Source organism: Hevea brasiliensis, chromosome 1 (genome assembly GCF_030052815.1).
Source record: "Hevea brasiliensis isolate MT/VB/25A 57/8 chromosome 1, ASM3005281v1, whole genome shotgun sequence".
NCBI classification, from domain to species: domain Eukaryota; kingdom Viridiplantae; phylum Streptophyta; class Magnoliopsida; order Malpighiales; family Euphorbiaceae; genus Hevea; species Hevea brasiliensis.
In genome coordinates this window covers 128,501,874-128,527,226 of record NC_079493.1, presented here as the reverse complement: position 1 = coordinate 128,527,226, position 25,353 = coordinate 128,501,874, and the positions used below count along the sequence as shown (strand labels likewise).

General features: G+C 32.7%; 1 non-coding gene across 1 annotated transcript; it reads left to right on the top strand.

The window, feature by feature from the left end:
- The first annotated feature begins 298 nt into the window (after nt 1-298).
- LOC131169827 (small nucleolar RNA R71) lies at nt 299-406 on the top strand. Its single transcript, XR_009140756.1, has one exon. It is a non-coding gene; the product is annotated as a small nucleolar RNA R71 (small nucleolar RNA).
- The last annotated feature ends 24,947 nt before the right edge of the window (nt 407-25,353 follow it).

Below are 25,353 nucleotides of genomic sequence, written 5' to 3'. Positions count from 1 at the left end.
ACTAGCATACTTAAATCCTCCATTTTCTTAGCAAGGACATTAGTGAGTGCATCAAATTTGGCATTGATCATGTTGAATGGATCAAGCTCATACATTCCAAACAACTTGCCTTTTTGAGTTGGAGTTGACCCTCTTGGATTACTCCATAGATGATTCTTTGCTATTTTCTAATAACTCATAAGCTTCATCTTCATGCTTAATGATGAATTCCCCTCTTTGAGCATCAATGATTCCTCCGATAGCAGGAGATAGCGGAGGTGACATTTGTGTAAAAGTGCAGTTTATCATCCATTTAGGAATGACATGATGTGGACATTGTCTCTCCAACTCCTTCCATCTCATCCATGACTCATAAAGAGTCTCATCTTCTCTTGGTCCAAAAGCAATCATTTGATTCCTCAATTCTTGAGTTTTTCCAGTGGAAAGTATTGGGCAAGAAATACATGCTCCCAATTTGTAATTGAGTTGTGAGGTAAAGAATCAAGCCAATCCAATGCTCTATCTTTCAGAGAGAATGGAAACAATTTTAGCCTTGCATCATCGATACTCCAGTTGTTTTTGCATGTCACAAATCATAGCAAACTTCTTGATGTGTGTGTGGATTTTGAAGGATGTCCTCCAAATTGAGAATTCAATCATTTGAAGAACTCCAAAATCCATCTTGTAACTATTTGCATCAATCCTTGGTCTTGCTATGCTCTCTCAAATCATCAAAACGTGGAAAAGCATGATCCATCATACTTCCCTGCACGTTTGCATTAACAACTTCTTCTCCTTGGGCTTCATTTTCATTGTTTTGACCATTATTACCAACACCAATTCTAATTCTTTCATTGCTGCTTCAATTTGGTTTCTCTCAAAGCTTCCTTCCTTTTTCTGGTTTCTTTCTTGTTGGCCTTACAAAATTTCTCTATTTGATTGAACAATAAGGATGTATCACTCTAGCTCTTCTCATAAAAGATTAAAAGTACGAAAAAGAACAAACAAACACAAAAATGAAAAGATAACAAAAATAAAACTAAAAACAACTAAAATGATCAAGAATTCAATCTTAAACAAACAACTCCAGCGGCAAAAACTTGATGCGTCCCATGCAGTGGTGGTCGTGTGAAGTAGTATAGAAAATATCGATCCTCGTGTTAATGATTGAATTTTTGATATAAAAGTTGACTAAATCAAGTATTTAAAGTAGTAAATTAATGGGTAATGGGATATGCAATTTAAATGTGCAAAATTAATATTCTATTCAACAATGTATTAATTAAACTAAAATTGCATCAAATTGAAGTAAGCAAGTTCAAATATGGCAATCTTCAAAATGGCAAGTAATTAAATTTGATTAGAAATTAACAATGATAAAATTTCATATTCAAGCTATTTTGGGATTTTCCTAGCTAGCCCAATCCATGAAATTTATGGGTTTAAAGGAGATTAATTCTAAAATCCTTTGAAAACTCTTTCGAGTGAGACAAAGAGTGCCTTAATTAACTTAATCCTAGTGGAGTTAAAATTAACCAAGACCCATTAGGTTCTTTAATCAATCTATTAAAACCCTCTTAACCCTTAGTCTCTATCTAGATCTAAGTTAATTAAGTCCAATTTCTTGATTAACTATCACTTGGTTTTCCTTCTGCTTCAACCAAGGATTAAGAACATAACTTAATGGGGCCCTTCATTAAGCATGTGAATAAGCACACAAGAAATGGATTAAACCTCATAAATTCATTAAATTGGGACTAACCCAAATCCACAAAAATAACTAAAATATTACATCCCTTACTCGAATCAAAAGTAAACTACTCACTATCCATAATGCTTACAAGATATGATGAGTTTAAATGGAAATAAAGCTTTAATCTAAGCTAAGAAGTAAGAAATTAAACACTAGAAATGTAGAAAAATGTAAAGGAAGGAAGAAATGCAAATCTTGGTTAAAAATGGTGTGGAAGGTGAAAATGACTCCTCAAATTCTGCCTCTCTTCTCCTCTTCTTCTTTTCTCCTTGTCTCCCTTCTAAAATGAGAAATGGGACTATTTATAGCATTTTTCTGACATGGAGCCCTAAAATGGTATGTTCTAGGAGGAATTATTTGAGGGAATCTCCATTAATGAACTCTTCATGGGCATAAGTTATGGTCACTATGACTTAGTGCATAGGTTATGCACAATTTCGTGAATGTGCATAAGGGAGGCGAGAATGTGCATCTCCTTATGCACATTGATCTTTCTCCTTATGAAGTTAGGTCAATGCATATTTGAAAACTTGTTTTTGACATCTTTTTGCTGTAGAAGACACTCCTCAATGGCAAAATTCTCTTTAGTCCTTCAAAAGCACCATTTTTCCTACAAAACAAAGTAAAAATTACAAATTAATCCAAAATCGACAATTATGAAAAACTAACTAATTAACTAATAAAATTAGCTAAAAATGACTAATAATCAAATAAAAATGGTTATGAAATTAAACCTAAATGATTATGCAAAATGTATGCATCATTCCTCATAGAACAACCAGGGTATCTCACCCACCAGTGAGATATGGTTTCCTTCATGAAGAAGAACAAGAGTTGTCTACTCATGAAGAAGTAGATCATGGAGATGATCCACTTACCTGTGAAAAAGCTATATTAGATATAGACTCTTCAAAATGGATTGATGCTATGAAATCCGAAATTGATTCCATGTATAAGAATCAAGTTTGGGATCTTGTTGACCCACCTGAAGGTATTGTACCTATAAGGAACAAATAGGTTTTCAAGAAGAAAATTGGTTCTGATGGAAAGGTAAAGACCTATAATGCAAGGCTAGTAGCGAAAGGGTTTCGCTAAAGGCAAGGAATCGACTATGAGGAGACTTTCTTGCCTGTTGCCATGCTTAAATCAATTAGGATTCTATTAGTAATAGCTGCATACTATGATTATGAGATTTGGCAGATGGATGTCAAAATAGCTTTTCTCAATGGATACATCGAAGAAAACATTTTCATGGAACAACTTAGGGGTTTTGAATTCCAAGATGGTTCCGAGGTATGCAAGCTAAAGCGATCCATTTATGGGTTGAAACAAGCTTTGAGGAGTTGGAACATCCATTTTGATGAAGCCATTAAGTCATTTGGTTTTATCAAAAATGAGGATGAGCCATGTGTATATAAGAAGGTTAGTGACAGTGCTATCACTTTCCTTGTCTTATATGTGGATGACATACTGTTGATGGGTAATGACATAGGTATGTTGCAAACTATAAAGATATTGTTGTCAAATACATTCTCCATGAAAGACTTAGGGGAGGCAACCTATATTCTTGGGATTCGCATCTATAGAGATAGAGCGAAAAGAATAATTGGTTTATCCCAAAGTTTATACTTGGAAAAGGTGTTAAAGAGGTTTAACATGCTTGATTCCAAGAGAGGATTGTTGCCTGTGAGACATGGTATCCACCTTTCTAAAGAGATGTCTCCAAAGACACCTGAAGAAAGAGATAAAATGGCCAGGATTCCATATGCTTTGGCTATTGAAAGTTTGATGTATGCAATGTTGTGTACTAAATTTGGATATCGCATATCTCGTTAGTTTGACTAGCGGTATCAATCCAATCTAGGTTTGGAACATCGATAGTCACAAGAATATCCTTAAGTACTTGAGAAGAACTAAGGATTTATTCTTGATATATGGAGGTGGAGACTTGCAATTGGATGGTTATCTCGATTACGATTTCCAATCAGATATTGATGATAGAAAGTCTACCTCTGGATATGTGTTCATTTGTAATGGAGGTGCAGTCAGTTGGAAGAGTTCTAAACAGAGTACGACTGCAGATTTCACTACCGAGGCTGAGTATATTGCTGCATCAGATGCTGCAAAGGAAGCTGTTTGGATAAAGAAGTTCATGATAGAACTTGCAGTAGTTCCTTCCATTAAGTCAGCAGTTTCACTTCACTGTGACAACAATGGAGTAGTCATACAGGCTAAAGAACCCCAGTCTCACCAGAAATCCAAACACATAGAAAGGCGCTATCACATTATCAGAGAAATAGTTGGGCGAGGCGATGTAGCCATGCAGAAAATAGCATCAACTGAAAATCCAGCTAATCCATTCACTAAGCCTATGTCACAGACTCAGCTAGATTGACATCTTGAGAAGATGGGTCTAAGATATTGTAATGAATGGCTCTAGTGCTAGTGGGAGATTGTTAAGAGCATATCATTTAGTATGTATCTTGTACATCTTTTATTAATAAAAGGCATTTTCACTTTTCCATTTACGTAATATATTTATGTGTAATAGAAAAGGTCCATTGATATTTTGTTAAGAATTCTATTCTTAAGTTGTTAAGAATATAAGTGACATTATTTCTAGCACAAAGTATCATAAATAGGTTCACAATCGAGGATACTTCACAATAAGAACATGACTTATCCAGTAAGATTGTATTCATGTTTGTTCTCAAGTTATTTATATGAGATATAAATAAGATAAAATGGTGAGTCTCATGCCATATAACAAACATGATAGGCATTTATACATGATAAGTAGGCTGAACCAGTGACACTTATGACAAGCACATGGAGTTTACTCTTGTCAATGTATTATCATAAATCATATCAGTGCATATAATCTTTAGACCTGAGATTTCACAGTTATCTTGTATATAGGTGGCTTGAGTTTGATACTGCTTTCATACTTGTACTGTGTATGGGTATATGGGCATGTATTGGCTCCTACTAGTTATATATGGAGGTAGGTGTTGATCAAGATAGAATCTGTTCCTCTAAGTAAATAGGAATAAAATCCTATGCTCATTTAACTGTTCTTGATGTTTTAAGTTCCTGGCCAGGACAGATAGATTTAATCAGAAAAGAGTTTCTGATGAGAAAATCTTTTAATCAAGAACTGGAATTAAAAGAGAACATAATATTCATAGCAAATGGGGTTTGACATAAATCATGACTTCAGCTTGAGTTGGGATTTTGTAACAGAGAGATTCAAGTGCATGGTAACATATGATTATAGGTTTATTTAAGGTAAACCTTATTACAATTGGGTAGCCATGGCATGTTATGCTAGGTGTTAACCATGGTCTATGAGGTGCATAAAATGATTTAGAGAAATCATTTATGGCAAGAAAGAGTTCTAATGATATTAAAAGTTGATATCATATCTCATTGCCAATTAGTGATGAGCTTAGTAAGTCACACACATACACAAGTAAACACCAAATTAAATATGATTTAATTAATTAATTAAAGAGTTTAATTGATTAATTAAATAGGTTTGGTTTACAATTAGATTGCAAAGTCTCTAGCATGGCTTGAAACCAAATCTAGGTTATTGGATGTATAGTATAAGTTAAATTTATATTTAAAGTGTTTAAATATGAATTTAATTAATGAGAAATTAATTAATAAAGATTAATTAACTAATTTATATTTGATATAAATTGATTAGAAGAAGAGAAATATTTATTTTGGGTTGAGAACTCAAAATTAAGACACAAGGGTATTTTGGTCATTTCACAAGGTAACATGTGGCACCATGAGATGGTGACACATGACACTACACATAAGCTTACCAAATATCTTTTAATCATGTAAGATGATTAAAATTAAGATTATAATATAGGTTTGACACTTAGCACAATGTGATTTGATCAATTAAACCTAGAACCAATCAGAAGGTGATATGTGGCAAGGGTTTTAAGTGGTGACCTAGCTATATAAGTGTAAGGATGTAAGAAAAAATAATACAATATGCTCATTCTCAAAAAGGTGCCACCACCCTTGGCTTCTCTTCCTTCTCTTCTTCTTCATCTCTCATCATTTCAAAGAGATTAGCAAACAATCTCTTGAATTAAAAATGCCAGAAATTGTTTCTAGTGTCCTGTTTATATCTGTAATATCTCAAAAGGCAAAACTTGATTTTCTAATTCATAGAAAAAGCTTTAGAAGCTGTTCAAGGGCTGCCATAGCTGATCTTTGTGTGGACAAGCTAGAGGGACAACATCTGGTGTTCTAAAGACGCATCCCAAAAGTGACAAACACACTGCAGTGCATCAAGAGGTTAGTGCACTTGTTCTTGATCTAATCTAGGGTTCTTAAAATTAATCTGAATAATTCTAAAATCTTAAATGGCAAATATAAATCCAAAAACATATTAAAAGTGTTTTAATATGCTGTTTATGATTGAAATCAAATAGATAAAAATAAATCTTGCATGATGCATGTGACCCTAGGTGAAAAATTTTTGAATTTAATGATATAAACTTGTGTTTTTCATGCTTCTACTCCTTCACTTTCTTCTTCATTGTCTTTTTCTTTCTTATTTTTTCTTCTTCATCTTTTTTTTTCTTTCTTATCTTTTTTATTTGATTTTATTTTAATTATAATTTATTTTTTATTCATATATTTTTTTAGTAAATTATTTGTTGTACTAATTTTTAATAATAATTATTTTTTTTTCTTAATTTTTGTTACAATATATGTCAATTTTTTTACTAATTTTTCTTAAATATATTTTTATATTTAATTTTTGTTATTATTTTGATTAATAATTATTGTTAGTAATTTTTTTATAATATTTTATATTAATTTTACAATACTAATTTTTATTAATAAATTATTATTTTAGTAATTTTTAGAATAATTTTTTTATAAAAATTTTTATTTGTTATTTGATTTTTTTTTTTTTGAAAAAATTTAAATTAGCAATCGACAATCGATTGCTAAATATGTACAAAGTGGTTGCAAAATTGTCAAACTAAAGACACCAATTTTTTTCAACTAATAATTTTTAATTAAAAATTTTAATTTTTTTGTAAATTTGATTATTTAAGCAACTGATTCGGTTTCGATTACTAAATCGGTAGCTAATAACAATCAAATTATCAATCGGCTACTAATCAATTTAGCAAACAATCTCATTGTAATTGACTGAAGCCATTGCTAATTCGATTAGCAATCAATTTTAATGGGTCGGTTGCTAATCTTTTTTTTTAATAGTGAATTAAACCATTAGAAAAAAATTGAGTTGATTCTCTTAAAAGAGCTATATAACTAAAAGATGATTTAAAAAAAAAATAAAAAGAATTGGTCAGTTGTATTGATTCATAGTTAAACTATTTATTTTATTTTTAAACTTTATTTATCTCTATTTTTCAATTTCATGTAATTAAAATTTTCATATATGAAATTTTTAAATAATCACTTGAATCTCAGCTTTCACAAATCAAGCATGTCTTTCATTTTATAAAAGACATAATCCATATCTATAATATATATAAAAGTATGAATGAGGGGCAAACTTTTAAAGGATATTTTGGGCAAACTTTTGAAGGACAAAAATATCCTTAATTTTTATGTTATTTATAAATATACTATCTCTCATTACTTAAATTAATTGTTAGAATTATGACTCAAAATCCTAGTGGAATTTGGAGAGAGACCTTTTTTTATATATAAAATATAACTCCTATTTTAGTGTTATTCCTAAATTGAGTGAGACTCCTAATCAAATTAGAATTGAGAGAATTAATACTATAAATAGGAAAATGATAGAAAAGTTTATTTAACTTTCAACTCATGGAGTGAGGCTATTGGCCATTATAGAGAGAGGCTTTATCAATTGTTGAGGATTTGGCTCTGCCCATTGATGAGGAGCTCTTGCCCATTGTAGTAGAGAGAGGCTTCTGCCTAAGTTGGAGTAAGGGCATAGAATTCAAGAGGAAGGAATTCTTGTCCATTAGTGAAAAGGGCTCTTGCTCATATAGTTGAAGGCACCATTTATGTTGTAGTGCTGTAATAGTAAATATATTAGGTTATATTTAGAGGAGACTGAAAGAGACTAACTAATATATTTTCTATGAGCAGTTATTAAAGGAGCGAAAGCATGGTAATTGGTGCATTGGAGCATTGAATTTCAAAATTTTTCTTCTAGGGTTTCATTCATCATGCCATATCTCTTATGTGCTTAATTAATTTCAATGCTCAATTTCATATTAAAACACTTTTAATATGTATTAGGATCTTCATTTGCCATTTAAGATTGTGAATTAACAAATTAATTCAATTAAGCCCTAATTTGAAAGAGGAATTTGGGCACTAACCTCTTTGATGCACTATGGATGCAATTGACACCTTTAGGAAACTCCTAGGACCCCAAGTGTTGTCCCTCTAGCTTGTCCACACTAAGATCATCAATGGCAGCCCCCAATTTTGCTTCTCAAACCTTGCCAACTAATTATAATTTGGGGTTTTGCTTTTAGAGAGGTTATATGTGTGTATATGACACTAGAAACAATTCCTAGCAATTTTAATTCAAAGGGAATGAATGATTCTCTTTGAATTGATGAAAAAAACAAGAAGAGGGAGAGGGAATAGTGGCTACCGCCACCGTTAGAATAGTGAGAGTTGTATTTTTAATTCTTCTTTCTTTTCCTTTTATAATTAGGTCAAATAATCACTTAAACCCTTTGCCACATGTCACCACCACATTGCATCTTATTTTTAATTGACTTAATCTCATTAAGCTAATTGTCAAAGTTAGACTTAATCTTGACTTTGATCATCTTGCATGATAGGAAGACAAATGGCAAGTTTATATGGTGCCATGTGTCACCATCTCATAGTGCCACATGTCACTATGTGAAATGATCAAATTACCTTTATGTTGTAATTTTGAGTTCTCAACTCAAAATCAATACTTCTCCTCTTCTAATCAATCTATATCAAATATAAATTAACTAATTAATCTCTATTAATTAATTTCTCATAATTAAATTCATATTTAAATACTTTAAATATAAATTTAACTTATACTATACATCCAATAACCTAGATTTAATTTCAAGCCATGCTAGGGACTTTGCAATCTCATTGCAAATCAAACCTATTTAATTAATCAATTAAACTATTTAATTAATCAATTAAATCACATTTTACTTGGTGATTAACTTGTGTATGTGTGTGACTCACTAGGCTCATCACTAATTGGCAATGAGATATGATATTAACTCTTAATATCATCAAAACTCTTTCTTACCATAAACGATTTCTCTAAATCATTTTAGGCATCCCATAGACCATGGTTGACACCTAGCATAGCGTGCCATGGCCACCTAATCAGTAACAAGGAATACCTTAAATGAACCTTTAATCATATGTTACCATGCACTTAAATCTCTTCATTACAAAATCCCAATTCGAGCTGGAGTCATGGTTAATGTCAAACCCCATTTGCTATGAATATTATGTTCTCTTTTAATTCTAGTTCTTGATTAATTAAATTTTCTTCTAAGAAATTCTTTTATGATTAAATCTGTCTGTCCTGGCCAGAAACTTGAAACATCAAGAATAATTAAATGAACATAGGATTTTATCCCTATTTACTTAGGGTAACAGATTCCATCTTGATCAACACCTATCTCCTTATATAACTAGTAGGAGCCAACACATGCCCATATACCTGAAGGAGCAGAAGCATGAAAAACATAAGTTTAGATCATTAAATTCAAAAATTTTTCTTCTAGGGTCTCATGCATCATGCAAGATTCATTATTTATCTATTTGATTTCAATGATAAACAGCATATTAAAACACTTTTAATATATTTTTGAATCTACATTTGCCATTTAAGATTTTAGAATTAACAGATTAATTTATAAGAGCTCTAGATTAGATCAAGAACAAGTGCACTAACCTTTTGATGCACTGCAGTTGTGTTTGGCACCTTTGGAATGCGCTTAGGACACCAGATGTTGTCCCTCTAGCTTTTCCACATAAATATCACCAATGGTAGCCCCTTGAACAGCTTCTAAAGCCTTTCCAATCAATTAGAAATTCAGGTTTTGCCTTTAGAGATGTTAGAGATGCATACAGGACACTAGAAATGATTTCTAGTATTTTTAATTGAAGAGAATGTTGGCAATTCTCTTTGAATTGATGAGAGATGAAGAAGAAGAGAGGAAGAACAAGGCAAGGGTGGCAGCACCTTTGGAAGAAATAGCAGATTGTATTTTATTATTTCATCCTTTCCCTTATATAGCTAGGTCACTACTTAAAACTCTTGCCACATGTCACCTTATGATTGGCTCTTAGTTTAATTGACCCAATCACATTGTGCCAAGTGTCAAACCTATATTTAATCTTAACTTTGATCATCTTACATGATTAAAAGACAAATGGCAAGCTTATGTGTAGTGCCATGTGTCACCATCTCATGGTGCCACATGTCACCCTATGAAATGACCAAAATACCCTTGTGTCTTAATTTTGAGTTCTTAACCCAAAATAATTATTTCTCTTCTTCTAATCAATTTATATCAAATATAAATTAATTAATTAATCTCTATTAATTAAATTCTCATAATTAAATTTATATTTAAACACTTTAAATATAAATTTAACTTATACTATACATCCAATAACCTAGATTTGGTTTCAAGCCATTCTAGGGATTTTGCAATCTAATTGTAAACCAAACCTATTTAATTAATCAATTAAACTCTTTAATTAATTAATTAAATCATATTTAACTTGGTGATTACTTGTGTATGTGTGTGACTCACTAGGCTCATCACTAATTGGCAATGAGATATGATATCAACTATTTATATCATCAGAACTCTTTCTTACCATAAATGATTTCTCTAAATCATTTTATGCACCTCATAGACCATGGTTAACACCTAGCATAGCATGCCATGGCCACCCAATTAGTAATAAGATTTACCTTAAATGAACCTATAATCATATGTTACCATGCACTAGAATCTCTCTATTATAAAATCTCAATTCGAGCTGCAGTCATGGTTTATGTCAAACCCCATTTGCTATGAATATTATGTTCTCTTTTAATTCCAGCTCTTGATTAAAAAGATTTTCTAATCAGAAACTCTTTTCTGATTAAATCTATCTATCCTGGCCAGAAACTTGAAACATCAAGAATAATTAAATGAACATAGGATTTTATCCCTATTTACTTAGGGTAATAGATTCCATCTTGATCAACACCTACCTCCATATATAACTAGTAGGAGCCAACACATGCCCATATACCCATACACAGTACAAGTATGAAAGTAGTATCAAACTCAAACCACCTATATACAAGATAACTGTTCCATCTCAGGTCTAAAGATTATATGCACTGATATGATTTATGACAATACATTGACAAGAGTAAACCCCATGTGCTTGTCATAAATGTCACTGATTCGGCCTACTTATCATGCATAAGTGCCTATCATGTTTGTTATATGGCATGAGACTCACCATTCCATCTTATTTATATCTCATATAAATACATTGGGAACAAACATGAATACAATCTTTCTGGATAAGTCATGTCCTGTGTGAAGTATCCTCGATTGTGAACCAATTTATGATACTTTGTACTAGAAATACTGTCACTCATATTCTTAACAACTTAATAATAGAATTTCTAACAAAATATCAATGGACCTTTTTTATTACACATAAATATATTATGTAAATAGAAAAGTGAAAATGGCTTTTATTAATAAAACATGTATAAGATACATACTAAATGATATGCTGTAACACCCTCACTTTACATAGTCCGTACATTCGACTGTTCCGGTGACTAATGTCAGTCCGAATAGTCAAAATGTCTGGAACTACACTTAAATGATATTGAGAAGACATAAAATGATGAAATATAAGGTAAGAAAATATAAGAAAAATTAAGAGAAAATAAAAGAGATGAAGTGCATTTAGTTTAAATGAGCCAGAAACTGTAGCGATGGGTGACCGCACTAGGAAGTTATAGCGAGGACCGTTGACTACCCCTAGATCGCGGGAAAATATTTTCAAGACCTAATTATAGGTCTATTGATGTGTAATTGACATTGGAAATTTCAATAAAAAATTAGTAAGTCAGTGTAAATGAAAATAAAAATTAAAGGAATCGACGGTACAGGGAGTTAATCGGTAGTATCAAAAAATCATAAATACAACCCGAAGAGGGGCATTTTGGTCAATTGACACCTAGAGTTGACTTTTGACCTAAATGTCCATAAAAAATTAGTAGTATTAAATTTTGAAAATGCCATGAAAATGAGAAAGTTAACATATAATGTAAATAGTGAGAAATTAGGGTGTTAATTGCAATTAGGGAAACTTAGGATTATTTAAATGCTTAATTAAGATTAAGTGGAGCACTAAGGGGACTATTTAAACATTAGTGGACAAGAAGGGCAGCACTAACATTCATTTTCAACCTTTATCTTCAAATTGCCAAATTCCCTTCTCAAAGAAAACACCATTGCCGTCCAATCTTGGAGCTCTCATCTACCCATGATTCAACCATGCAAACTTCAAGCCTCCTTCATTAAAAGTTGTCCATACACCTTGGGGAAGAGATAGGGAGCAAGAAAGAAAAGTTTTGGTGAAGATTTATACAAGCTTCAAAAGAGGTAAGTGCTTATTTTTCTTACTTGCTTCATTAAAGTTGTAATTGAAGTTATGGTGAGTTAATTATGGAAGAATTTGAAGAATTTGATGAGTATTGACAAGTCCCCAAATCAGCAGCCCTCATGTCCGTGGGAGTATGAATTATTTCTTCATGTAAATGGTGATTTGAGGTGTTGATTAAAGTGCTTAAATGTATAAGAGCTTGATTATCATGTGTATGTGTGAATTATGCATTAAAAGTGAGGTAAGGAAGTCAATATGGGAGATTGAAGTATATGTGTAAATTGGGCAGCCTTGATGTGCTTAGGAAGGCCTTAAATTAATTTATATTTAATGCTAATTTAAGAGCAATGGATGTATATTATTGATCTTGATGAGTTGGATTAGGTTTGAGCAATTGAATTGTTATTGGACATTTGATTAAATTACATTGAATTGATGGATAATTACTTGAGTTGAATTGTATTTGGACATTGATGGAATTGCTGGATACTTGATCAAATATATTGTGGCTAGATATTGATTGTATTGAATTATTGTTGGACAATTGACCTAGATGCAATGTGTATGGTGTTCATTAGAAATGCAAAATTTTAATGCAAAGTATGATTAAGTAGGGCCGTATGCATTTTAGGGTTTAAATGGAAATATGTGACCCCAATTGGTATGAGGCCAATTGGAAGTGAAATGTGAGTTATAGTAGACCAATTTTCATGTGTAAGTCATGCCTAAATTTTGCCTAGAAGTGACCTAAAAGATTGCCTAAATCCATAATTGCATGACATGAAAACCCAGAATTTTGACCATATGAACAGTGGTCATTATTTTGGCCATAACTCACTCAAAACAGGTCCAAATGACCTAAAATTTATATCAATGGAAAGCTTAGACACAAGGCTACATCTTTTGTGAAGATCATAGAACCCAGAAATGCCATTTACTAAGTCAAATTGATTGTCCAAGTTGAGTTACAAAAACTACCAGACTTGAAATTTACCTAAAAGTGACCCAGAATTTGTCAAATAAGTGCAACTTGACCATCATTAGTAAAATGACCATAACTTGGTCCAAAAAACCCCAAATGACATGAAATTAGTGCCAAAATGTCACTAAGACATAAACCTACAATATTGCTCTTTTGACCAAGACCCAAAAACAAAGGGAAATAAGTCAAATAGTTTGGTCAAAGTAGTGCACCAAATCTGAAAATTTGCAATAAAATGCAATAAGCTTTAAAATGAAATTGGTAACATATACCAACACTTGAGGGCTATAAAATGTGACATATTGATAACATTAAAATTAATTCACCTAGTGTATATTAAAGGTCAACATTATATGTTGACTAATGAAATGAACTGAAGTGAATAGTACCAATAAAATTTAATTTTTGGATTTTATTATTAGAAATAATTTAACGGAGTACTAAAACACCTTAAATTGTGTGTTTCAGTTAGAAAAGACACGGGAAAGGGAAAAGACCTACTGAGTCAAGGCCAAGAAGCAACTCATTAGAGGTTTGTGCACAACTAGTTTTTAATTGATTTTGTTCTGAATATTTCATATGATTAAATGACGTTATTTTCCTTATATATTATGTTTATAAAGTATTAGATTTAATTGAATAATTATTGAAATTGTTATAGTATGTATGAATTTAGCTTTGTGAAATGGTATTTTAACAATTATTGAGTATTGTTGTGGATTGAATAAATTAATTTTCAAAAAATTGTGATAAAATATGTTTTGAATTGTGATGAGCATAAAAATTATTGGATATTAGAATTGACTTTGAATTGAATTGTATTGTGATTTATGCTCACAAAAAGGACAAAGAGATTTATGATATTGTTTTATATCTCACTATAGATGCTTGACTAGGTTATTACCCGCCTCTCTCATTTGTTGAAGAGACAATGGAGTTAGCTTAATTTTGATTACCATGGTACGTGCACAGGCTTAGATTCTCCTCTTATTAGAGGTTAGATTTAAGTTTTCATGGCCCTTTCAAAAGTTTCATTATTGTGTTGTGTACTGTGTACGATGATTCGACCTCCCCGACCATAGGGAGTTAGAATCACCCCGGAGATAGCCCTTTCAGATTAGTCTTGCATAGTTAGTGAGATAAAGAATGATTTTTGAATAGTAAAGAATTTTGATTTCAATTGGGATTTATGCATAATTGATTTTATTGAAATTAATCTTTATTTTCATAAATTGCTGGAATTACCTTAAATGTTTAGTTGTGATTTGATAAATTAAATTTCGTGATCAAAGTCATTTTATACAAATGATTTATATTATTGGCAACGAATATTTTGATTTTTGGAATTTGATGAGTATCCAGATTTCCAAATTATTTATTGTAATTTTGCTAATGTATATTGTATTATGTTTTAAGTTATAGTTGTGCACCACTGAGTTCACCACTCAGCAATAGCTTTGTATGCTGTCGCAGGTGAAAGTAAGGATAGACCAACTGAGTGAGAATTTCTGTAGCTGCACCTTGAATACACATTCAGATCAGCTCTAGGTATATCATAGGTATACCCATGTACATAGTTTTGATGTATGCATGTACTAATATGTATGTAAATTATTTGAGCAGTTGTATAAAAACTCTTGTGAAATATTTTGGTATGTAATTAAATGCAAATTATTGTAATATAAATTTGATATTTCATTTACCTGTATAGTTTTGTAATATTAATTTTTGAGTATTGTAATCAATGAAATGTTTCTTTTATGATGAGGTTGGTTTGAAAATGAATTGATTTGATTATTGAGATTGAAATGTGAGATGAAATGAAGTTTATTAGAGTTGTATTTGAGAAAACATATTGGCAGTGTTTTCCTTTCAGGTTTGAAGAACTGTTTTCTCAAAATACAGCCGGCACTCTGTCGAAATTTTGAAAAATTTTTGTAACACCAGATTTTAATTGATGATTTTATCCATGACCAAAATTTCACTTAAAGGCTTTTTAAGAAATATTCAACGTTCCCACCACTATTTAATTTCACGAAAATTATTTTAAAATCCCTTGTAGTATATTTAATGGGTTACCGATAGGCGAAGTACGATAATTCATTAGGTGTACTACGGGATCATGTTACATCTTACGGAGGAGGAGGGTGTGACATATGCTCTAGGGCATACTACTAACAATCTCCTACTAGCACTAGAGCCATTCATTACAATATCTTAAACCCATCTTCTCAACCCATCTTCTCAAGATGTTGGTCTAACTGAGCTTGTGACATAGGCTTAGTGAATGGATGATGCTATTTTCTATTGATGCTATTTTCTGCATGGCTACATCGCCTCGCCCAACTATTTCTCTAATTATATGGTAGCGCCTTTCTATTTGTTTGGATTTTTTATGAGACCGGGGTTCCTTATATCCAAACAACTTCTTTTGCAGCATCTTATGCAGCAATATACTCGGCCTCTGTAGTGGAATTTGCAGTCATACTATGTTTGGAACTCTTCCAACTAACTGCACCTCCATTACAAATGAACACATACCCAGAGGTAGACTTTCTATCATCGATATCTGATTAGAAATTAGAATCAGTATACCATCCAATTGCAAGTCACCACCTCCATATATCAAGAATAAATCCTTAGATTTTCTCAAGTACTTAAGGATATTCTTGACAGCTATCCAGTGTTCCAAACCTAGATTGGATTGATACCTGCTAGTCAAACTAACAGCATATGCGATATCCGGCCTAGTACACAATATTGCATACATCAAACTTCTAATAGCCAAAACATATGGAATCGTAGCCATTTTATCTCTTTCTTCAAGTGTCTTTGGAGACATCTCTTTAGAAAGGTGGATACCATGTCTCACTGGTAACAATCCTCTTCTTGGAATCAAGCATGTTAAACCTCTTTAACGCCTTTTCAAAGTATAGACTTTGGGATAAACTAATTATTCTTTTTGCTCTATCTCTATAGATGCGAATCCCAAGAATATAGGTTGCCTCCCCTAAGTCTTTCATGGAGAATGTATTTGACAACCATACCATTATAGTTGTCAACATACCTGTGTCATTACCTATCAACAGAATATTATCCTCATATAAGATAAGGAAAGTGATAGCACTATCTCTAACCTTCTTATATACACATGGCTCATCCTCATTTTTTATAAAACCAAATGACTTAATGGCTTCATCAAAACAGATGTTCCAACTCCTTGAAGCTTGTTTAAACCCATAAATGGATCGCTTTAGCTTGCATACCTTGGAACCATCTTGGGATTCAAAACCCCTAGATTGTTCCATGAAAAAGTTTTCTTTAATGTATCCATTGAGAAAAGCTGTTTTGATATCCATCTACAAAATCTCATAATCATAGTATGCAGCTATTGCTAATAGAATCCTAATTGATTTAAGCATGGCAACAGGTGAGAAAGTCTCCTCATAGTCGATGCCTTATCTTTGGCGAAACCCTTTCGCTACTAGCCTTGCTTTATAGGTCTCTATCTTTTCATCAGAACCAATTTTCTTCTTGAAAACCCATTTGTTCCCTATAGGTACAATACCTTCAAGTGGGTCAACAAGATCCCAAACTTGATTCTTATATATGGAATCAATCTCGGATTTCATAGCATTAATCCATTTTAAAGAATCTATATCTGATATAGCTTCTTCATAGGTAAGTGGATCATCTCCATGATCTACTTCTTCATGAGTAGACAACTCTTGTTCTTCTTCATGAAGGAAACCATATCTCACTGGTGGGTGAGATACCCTGGTTGATCTATGAGGAACAGCTGTAGATGTTTCATCAATAGGTGTAGGTTAACTAGATGGATCTATATCCATCTCATCTGTTGGTTGGTCAGAATTCTCCAATTCTAACTCTATTTGCCTTCCTTTGCCTCCTTCTTGAATAAACTGTTTTTCAAGAAGTGTAGCATCTCTACTTACCATAACCATTTGTGATGTAGGCAAATAAAAATAATATCCAAAATTATCTTTTGGATATCCAACAAATCGACCCTTTTCTGATCTGGTTTCCAATTTATCAGTGTTCAGCTTTTTTATATAAGCTGGACAACCCCAAATCTTAACATGCTTAAGACTTGGTTTTCTTCCATGCCATATCTCATAAGGTGTGGAAGATACTGATTTTGATGGAATCCTATTTAGAACATGCCAAGCTGATTCTAATGCAAATCCCCAAAAGAAGATTGGCATATCAGTATAGCTCATCATACTACGTACCATATCCAATAAGGTACGATTTCTCCTTTCAGATACACCATTCATCTGTTGTGTTCCTGGAGGAGCCAGTTGGGAAACAATGCCATGCTCTCTCAAGTATTCATCAAATTCAGTACTCAAGTATTCACCTCCACGATCTGATCGAAGAGCTTTAATACTTTTTTCTGTTTGATTTTTTACTTCAGATTTAAATTCTTTGAACTTTTCAAAGGATTCATGTTTGTATTTCATCAAATATAAATACTCAAACCTTGATTTATCATCAGCAAAGGTAATAAAATAATGACAACCGCCTCTAGCCATTTCTTTAAATGGACCACATACATCACTATGTATTAGCTCCAAAATATTTTCAGCTCTTGGCCCTTGTCCAACAAAGGGTGATCTAGTCATTTTGCCCTGAAGGTAGGATTCACAGGTTGGAGTAGGTTCAGAACCCAATGAGGATAGAATCCCCATTTTCTCCAGTTTTGCAATCCTATCTTTTACAATATGACCTAACCTTAAGTGCCAAATATATTTTGAACTTGAGTTGATTTTCACTATGGCATTATATTCAATTTGTGTTTGTCATTATTATCCAAATAATAAAGACCATTATTCATATAACCCGAACCAACATATTTATTTCCAAAATAAATATTGTAAACATCATCTGTGAACTGAAATTCATAGCCATTTCTAATCAAACTAGATATAGAAATGATATTCTTAAAAGCATCAGGTACATATAAAATATTATCCAAACACAAAATATTTCCAGACATGTAAAAAGATTTAGATCCTATGGCTAAAGCTTTAACAGTTGAGCCATCGCCAATCCGGAGTCCAACATCTCAAGAACGCAAGCTGCTACTATTTGCTAGTTCCTGCATATCATAAAAAATGTGAGAACTGGCACCAGTATCTAAAACTCAAGCTGTAGATGAACTTTGAGTATTATCAGAATCTAAATAACAAGATATAGACATACCTTCCGAAGGTGTATCCTTCTTGTCCTTCAGAGAAGCATGATACTCTGGGCAGTTCCTTTTCTAGTGCCCATCCTGCTGGCAGTGGAAACACTTTCCTTTGCCTCCATCAGCTTTAGTCTTCCCTTTTTGTTTAGCTATTTTCTTGGAAGGACCAGGAATCTGAGGTTTCTTTTTCTTATTGCCCTTCTTCTTGTTGGACTTTCCAGTAGAAGAAGATGTAATTAAAGCTACCTCTTTTCCTTTATTACCCTGCATATTCTTTTGGGCAATAACCAGCATGTTGAGTAAACCAGCCAAGGTGCATTCCTGTTTAGTCATATGGAAATTTGTCACAAAATTCCCAAAAGATTCAGGAAGGGACTGAAGGATCAAATCCGTTTGCAGTTGGAAATCCATGTTAAAGTAAAGATATTCCAGCTGCTCAATCAGCCGAATCATCTTGTGGACATGATCCCCAACATTCTGTTCCTCAGACATCCTTATGCGGAACAGCTGTCCAGATATCTCATACCTAGCATTCCTGCTGCGCTCACCATACAACTCTTGTATGTGAAGGAGGATCTCACTCGCATTCTGCATGTTCTCATGCTGCTTTTGTAACTCATTACTCATAGAAGCAAGCATGTAACACTTGGCTCTCATGTCATGCTCCTTCCACTTGTCCAAAGTTTCAAGTTCCTCTTAAGTGGCCTCTGGAGGTAAGGGACTAGGAACATTTAAGTCTATAATATATCCTATATGTTTAAGATTTAGGACAAGTTTCAAATTTCTTAGCCAATCAGATAGATTAGTAACCTATTGCGATCAAGTATGCTTGCAAGGATATTGGATGGTGGTGGTTGTGGTGTGCTCATTATTATCAGAAAATTAACTTCAGAAAATAACCAGATTAATTAGTAAATGTATCATGTAATTAACTAAAATAATTATGGTCTTTTAATCAAATTGGTCCTCCCACTAACTTAGCGAATCCTACACTTCCAAAGTAAAAACGGAAATCCTAGTTGGATGGATTTCTAGTGGGCGATTGAATTTTTCTAATCCTATTGATCATCCTCAGGTAGATCCATTATTGGAATTACAATAAACTATAAGTGAGCAACTCCTTGCCCATCACATCTCATGTGAGGTTCAATCCTTTACCTAGCCCCTAATGCTCAAAATCTTAGGTACATCCATTATTGACTTATCTTGCATTAGTTAAGTTGATCCCATTGAGCCAGTAATTATGCAAATAATTTTAATGTCCTCAGGTACATCCAATATTGGCCACCAAACCATTTATATATTTACAACATCTCATGCTTAATAATTATTCTTAAGAAAATCTCTTAAATTAATTGCATCATATGCAAGTATTTAAAATTTCCTAAAATAATTGCCCTAATGGAGGGCCCATGTTATAATTACTTTAATTATACCATTTCCAACTTAATCATTTGTTTGGAAGATTTTATGGTCGTCCTAATTACTATTAAGGTCTCACTTTGCGCATTATCCAATTAGCATGCATATATCATATACTTGCATACATTCCCATACATTTCATGCATTCATAGATAATAAATATGGTATGATCATAGACTTTCTAAGGGATTCAATTCTGAGCCACCCAGAATTGAATCAGGGCATTCCTAGGTGCATTTCATTCATTCATATTACAAGAGTTGCTGAAGGAGTACATAATCAACACTTGATCTTGAATTCCTCCCACTGGTCCCACCAATGCTCTTGACCTCCTTGATCTTCTTGCAATCCATTTACATAGTAATCCTTGGCATACCAAGGCGAATTTACAAGAATCAAATAAATGAAATTACAACCAAAATATTACAACCTTTATAATACATGCCACCAAAATAAATTAAAATAAATTAATTAATTTACAACCCAAAGAAACATAAAAGAAATAAATCCAATCACATTGATCTTTTATTGTCCATGATCATCCATCATGCATATAACTATTTAACAATTAAATAAAACATACATACTTAAATTAAATTGAATATCTCATATTCAACTTAAAAATCCATATTTGAATATTATTCAAATAAATTTAAAAATTCAGATTTGAATACATTCAAATAAATTTAAAAATTAAGATTTGAATCACATTCAAACAATTTTAAAAATTCAGATTTGAATCAAAATTTAATTGTGTGATTAAAACTCCTAATTAAACACTTTAATTAGTCATGGGCCTAACTATGGGCCGCGAAACAAAGCCCACATTCAAGCCCAAATAGCCATGCGCACCCTAGGTTTGCACTACCATGCAAGCCGCCACCTATGGTGGCTCCAAACAAGCTTGCCACCACCTTTGTTGGTCCAACCAGCAATGAAACAATCATCCTATGATCAAATCACACAATTAAATCATATATTAAACAATCTAAATGGCAAATATAGTGGCTCTGATACCAATTGAAGGAGCAGAACCATGAAAAACAAAAGTTTAGATCATTAAATTCAAAAATTTTTCTTTTAGGGTCACATGCATCATGCAAGATTCATTATTTATCTATTTGATTTTAATTATAAACAGCATATTAAAACACTTTTAATATATTTTTGGATCTACATTTGTCATTTAAGATTTTAGAATTAACAGATTAATTCATAAGAACCCTAGATTAGATCAAGAATAAGTGCACTAACCTTTTGATGCACTGCAGTTGTGTTTGGCACCTTTGGAATGTGCCTAGGACACCAGATGTTGTCCCTCTAGCTTGTCCACACCAAAATCACCAATGACAGCCCCTTGAACAGCTTCTAAAGCCTTTCTAATTAATTAGAAATTCAGGTTTTGCCTTAGAGATGTTAGAGATGCATACAAGACACTAGAAACGATTTCTAGTATTTTTAATTCAAGAGAATGTTGGTAATTCCCTTTGAATTGATGAGAGATGAAGAAGAAGAGAGGAAGAACAAGGAAAGGATGGTGGCACCTTTGGAAGAAATAGCAGATTGTATTTTGTCATTTCATCCTTTCCCTTATATAGCTAGGTCACTACTTAAAACCCTTGCCACATGTCACATTCTGATTGGCTCTTAGTTTAATTAACCCAATCACATTGTGCCAAGTGTCAAACCTAGATTTGATCTTAACTTTGATCATCTTACATGATTAAAAGACAAATGGCAAGCTTATGTGTAGTGCCATGTGTCACCATCTCATGGTGCCACATGTCATCCTATGAAATGACCAAAATACCCTTGTGTCTTAATTTTGAGTTCTCAATCCAAAATAATTATTTCTCTTCTTCTAATCAATTTATATCAAATATAAATTAATTAATTAATCTCTATTAATTAATTTCTCATAATTAAATTCATATTGAAACACTTTAAATATAAATTTAACTTATACTATATATCCAATAACGTAGATTTGGTCTCAAGCCATGCTAGAGACTTTGCAATCTAATTGCAAATCAAACCTATTTAATTAATCAATTAAACTCTTTAATTAATTAATTAAATCATATTTAACTTGGTGATTACTTGTGTATATGTGTGACTCACTAGGCTCATCACTAATTGGCAATGAGATATGATATCAACTCTTAATATCATCAAAACTCTTTCTTACCATAAATGATTTCTCTAAATCATTTTATGCACCTCATAGACCATGGTTAAAACCTAGCATAGCATGCCATGGCCACCCAATTAGTAATAAGATTTACCTTAAATAAACCTATAATCATATATTACCATGCACTAGAATCTCTCTGTTACAAAATCCCAATTTGAGCTGGAGTCATGGTTTATGTCAAACCCCATTTGCTATGAATATTATGTTCTCTTTTAATTCCAGTTCTTGATTAAAAAGATTTTCTCATCAGAAACTCTTTTCTGATTAAATTTATCTGTCCTAGCCAGGAACTTGAAACATCAAGAACAGTTAAATGAACATAGGATTTTATCCCTATTTACTTAGGGTAACAGATTCTATCTTGATCAACACCTACCTCTATATATAACTAGTAGGAGCCAACACATGCCCATATACCATATATAGTATAAGTATGAAAACAGTATTAAACTCAAACCACCTATATACATGATAACTGTGCCATTTCAGGTCTAAAGATTTTATGCATTGATATGATTTATGACAATACATTAACAAGAGTAAACTCCATGTGCTTGTCATAAATGTCACTGGTTCGGCCTACTTATCATGCATAAGTGCCTATCATGTTTGTTATATGGCATGAGACTCACCATTCCATCTTATTTATATCTTATATAAATACATTGGGAACAAACATGAATACAATCTTTCTAGATAAGTCATGTCCTGTGTGAAGTATCCTCGATTGTGAACCAATTTATGATACTTTGTGTTAGAAATACTGTCACTCATATTCTTAACAACTTAAGAATAGAATTTCTAACAAAATATCAATGGACCTTTTCTATTACACATAAATATATTATGTAAATGGAAAAGTGAAAATGCCTTTTATTAATAAAACATGTACAAGGTACATATTGAATGATGTGCTCTAGGGCATACTACTAACAATACCCATACACAGTACAAGTATGAAAGCAGTATCAAACTCAAACCACCTATATACAAGATAACTGTGTTATCTCAGGTCTAAAGATTATATGCACTGATATGATATATGATAATGCATTGACAAGAGTAAACTCCATGTGCTTATCATAAGCGTTACTGATTCAGCCTACTTATCATGTATAAGTGCCTATCATGTTTGTTATATGGCATGAGACTCACCACTCCATCTTATTTATATCTCATATAAATACCTTGGGAACAAACATGACTACAATCTTTCTGGATAAGTCATGTCCTTTGTGAAGTATCCTCGATTGTGAACCAATTTATGATGCTTTGTACTAAAAATACTATCACTCATATTCTTAACAACTTAAGAATAGAATTTCTAACAAAATATCAATGGACCTTTTCTATTACACATAAATACATTATGTAAACAAAAAAGTGAAATGGCATTTTATTAATAAAATATGTACAAGATACATACAAAATGATATGCTCTAGAGCATACTACTAACAATCTTCCACTAGCACTAGAGCCATTCATTACAATATCTTAAACCCATCTTCTCAAGATGACGGTCTAACTGAGCTTGTGACATAGGCTTCGTGAATGGATCAGCTGGATTTTCAGCTGATGCAATTTTCTGCATGGCTACATCGCCCTGCCCAACTATCTCTCTGATAATGTGGTAGCGCCTTTCTATGTGTTTGGATTTCTGGTGAGACCAGGGTTCCTTAGCCTGTATGACCGCTCCATCGTTGTCACAGTAGAGAGGAACTGCTGACTCAATGGAAGAAACTACTGTAAGTTCTGTTACGAACTTCTTTATCCAAACAGCCTCTTTTGCAGCATCTGATGCAGCAATGTACTCGGCCTCTATAGTGGAATCAACAATTGTACTCGGTTTGGAACTCTTCCAACTAACTGCACCTCCATTACAGATGAACACAAACCCAGAGGTAGACTTTCTATCATCGATATCTGATTAGAAATCAGAATCAGTATAACCATCCAATTACAAGTCACCACCTCCATAAATCAAGAATAACTCCTTAATTCTTCTCAAGTACTTAAGGATATTCTTGACAGCTATCCAATACTCCCAACCTGGATTGCATTGAAACCTGCTAGTTAAACTAACAACATATGTGATATCCGGCCTATTACACATCATTGCATACATCAAACTTCCAATAGTCGAAGCATATGGAATCCTGGCCATTTTATCTCTTTTTTCAGGTGTTTTTGGAGACATCTCTTTAGAAAGGTGGATACCATGTCTTACTGGTAACAATCCTCTCTTAGAATCAAGCATTTTAAACCTCTTTAACACCTTTTCCAAGTATAGACTTTGGGATAAACTAATTATTCTTTTCACTTTATCTCTATAGAAGCAAATTCCAAGATATAGGTTGCCTCATTTAAGTCTTTCATAGAGAATGTATTTGACAACCATACCTTGACAGTTGTCAACATACCTATGTCATTACCTATCAACAGAATGTCATCCACATATAAGACAAGGAAAGTGACAGCACTATCACTAACCTTCTTATATACACATGGTTCATCCACATTTTTGATAAAACCAAATGACTTAATGGCTTCATCAAAACAGATTTTCTAACTCCTCGAAGCTTGTTTCAACCCATAAATGGATCGCTTTAGCTTGCATATCTTAGAACCATCTTGGGATTTAAAACTCATAGGTTGTTCTATGAAAATGTCTTCATCAATGTATCCATTGAGAAAAGCTGTTTTGACATCTATCTGCCAAATCTCATAATCATAGTGTGCAGCTATTACTAATAGAATCCTAATTGATTTAAGCATGGCAACAGGTGAAAAAGCCTCCTCATAGTCGATTCCTTGCCTTTGGTGAAACCCTTTCGCTACTAGCCTTGCTTTATAGGTCTCTACCTTTCTATCAGAACCAATCTTCTTCTTGAAATCCCATTTATTCCCTATAGGTACAATACCTTCAGGTGGGTCAACAAGGTCCTAAACTTGGTTCTTATGCATGGAATCAATTTCGGATTTCATAGCTTCAATCCATTTTGAAGAATCTATATCTGATATAGCTTCTTCATAGGTAAGAGGATCATCTCCATGATCTACTTCTTCATGAGTAAACAACTCTTGTTCATCTTCATGAAGAAAACCATATCTCACT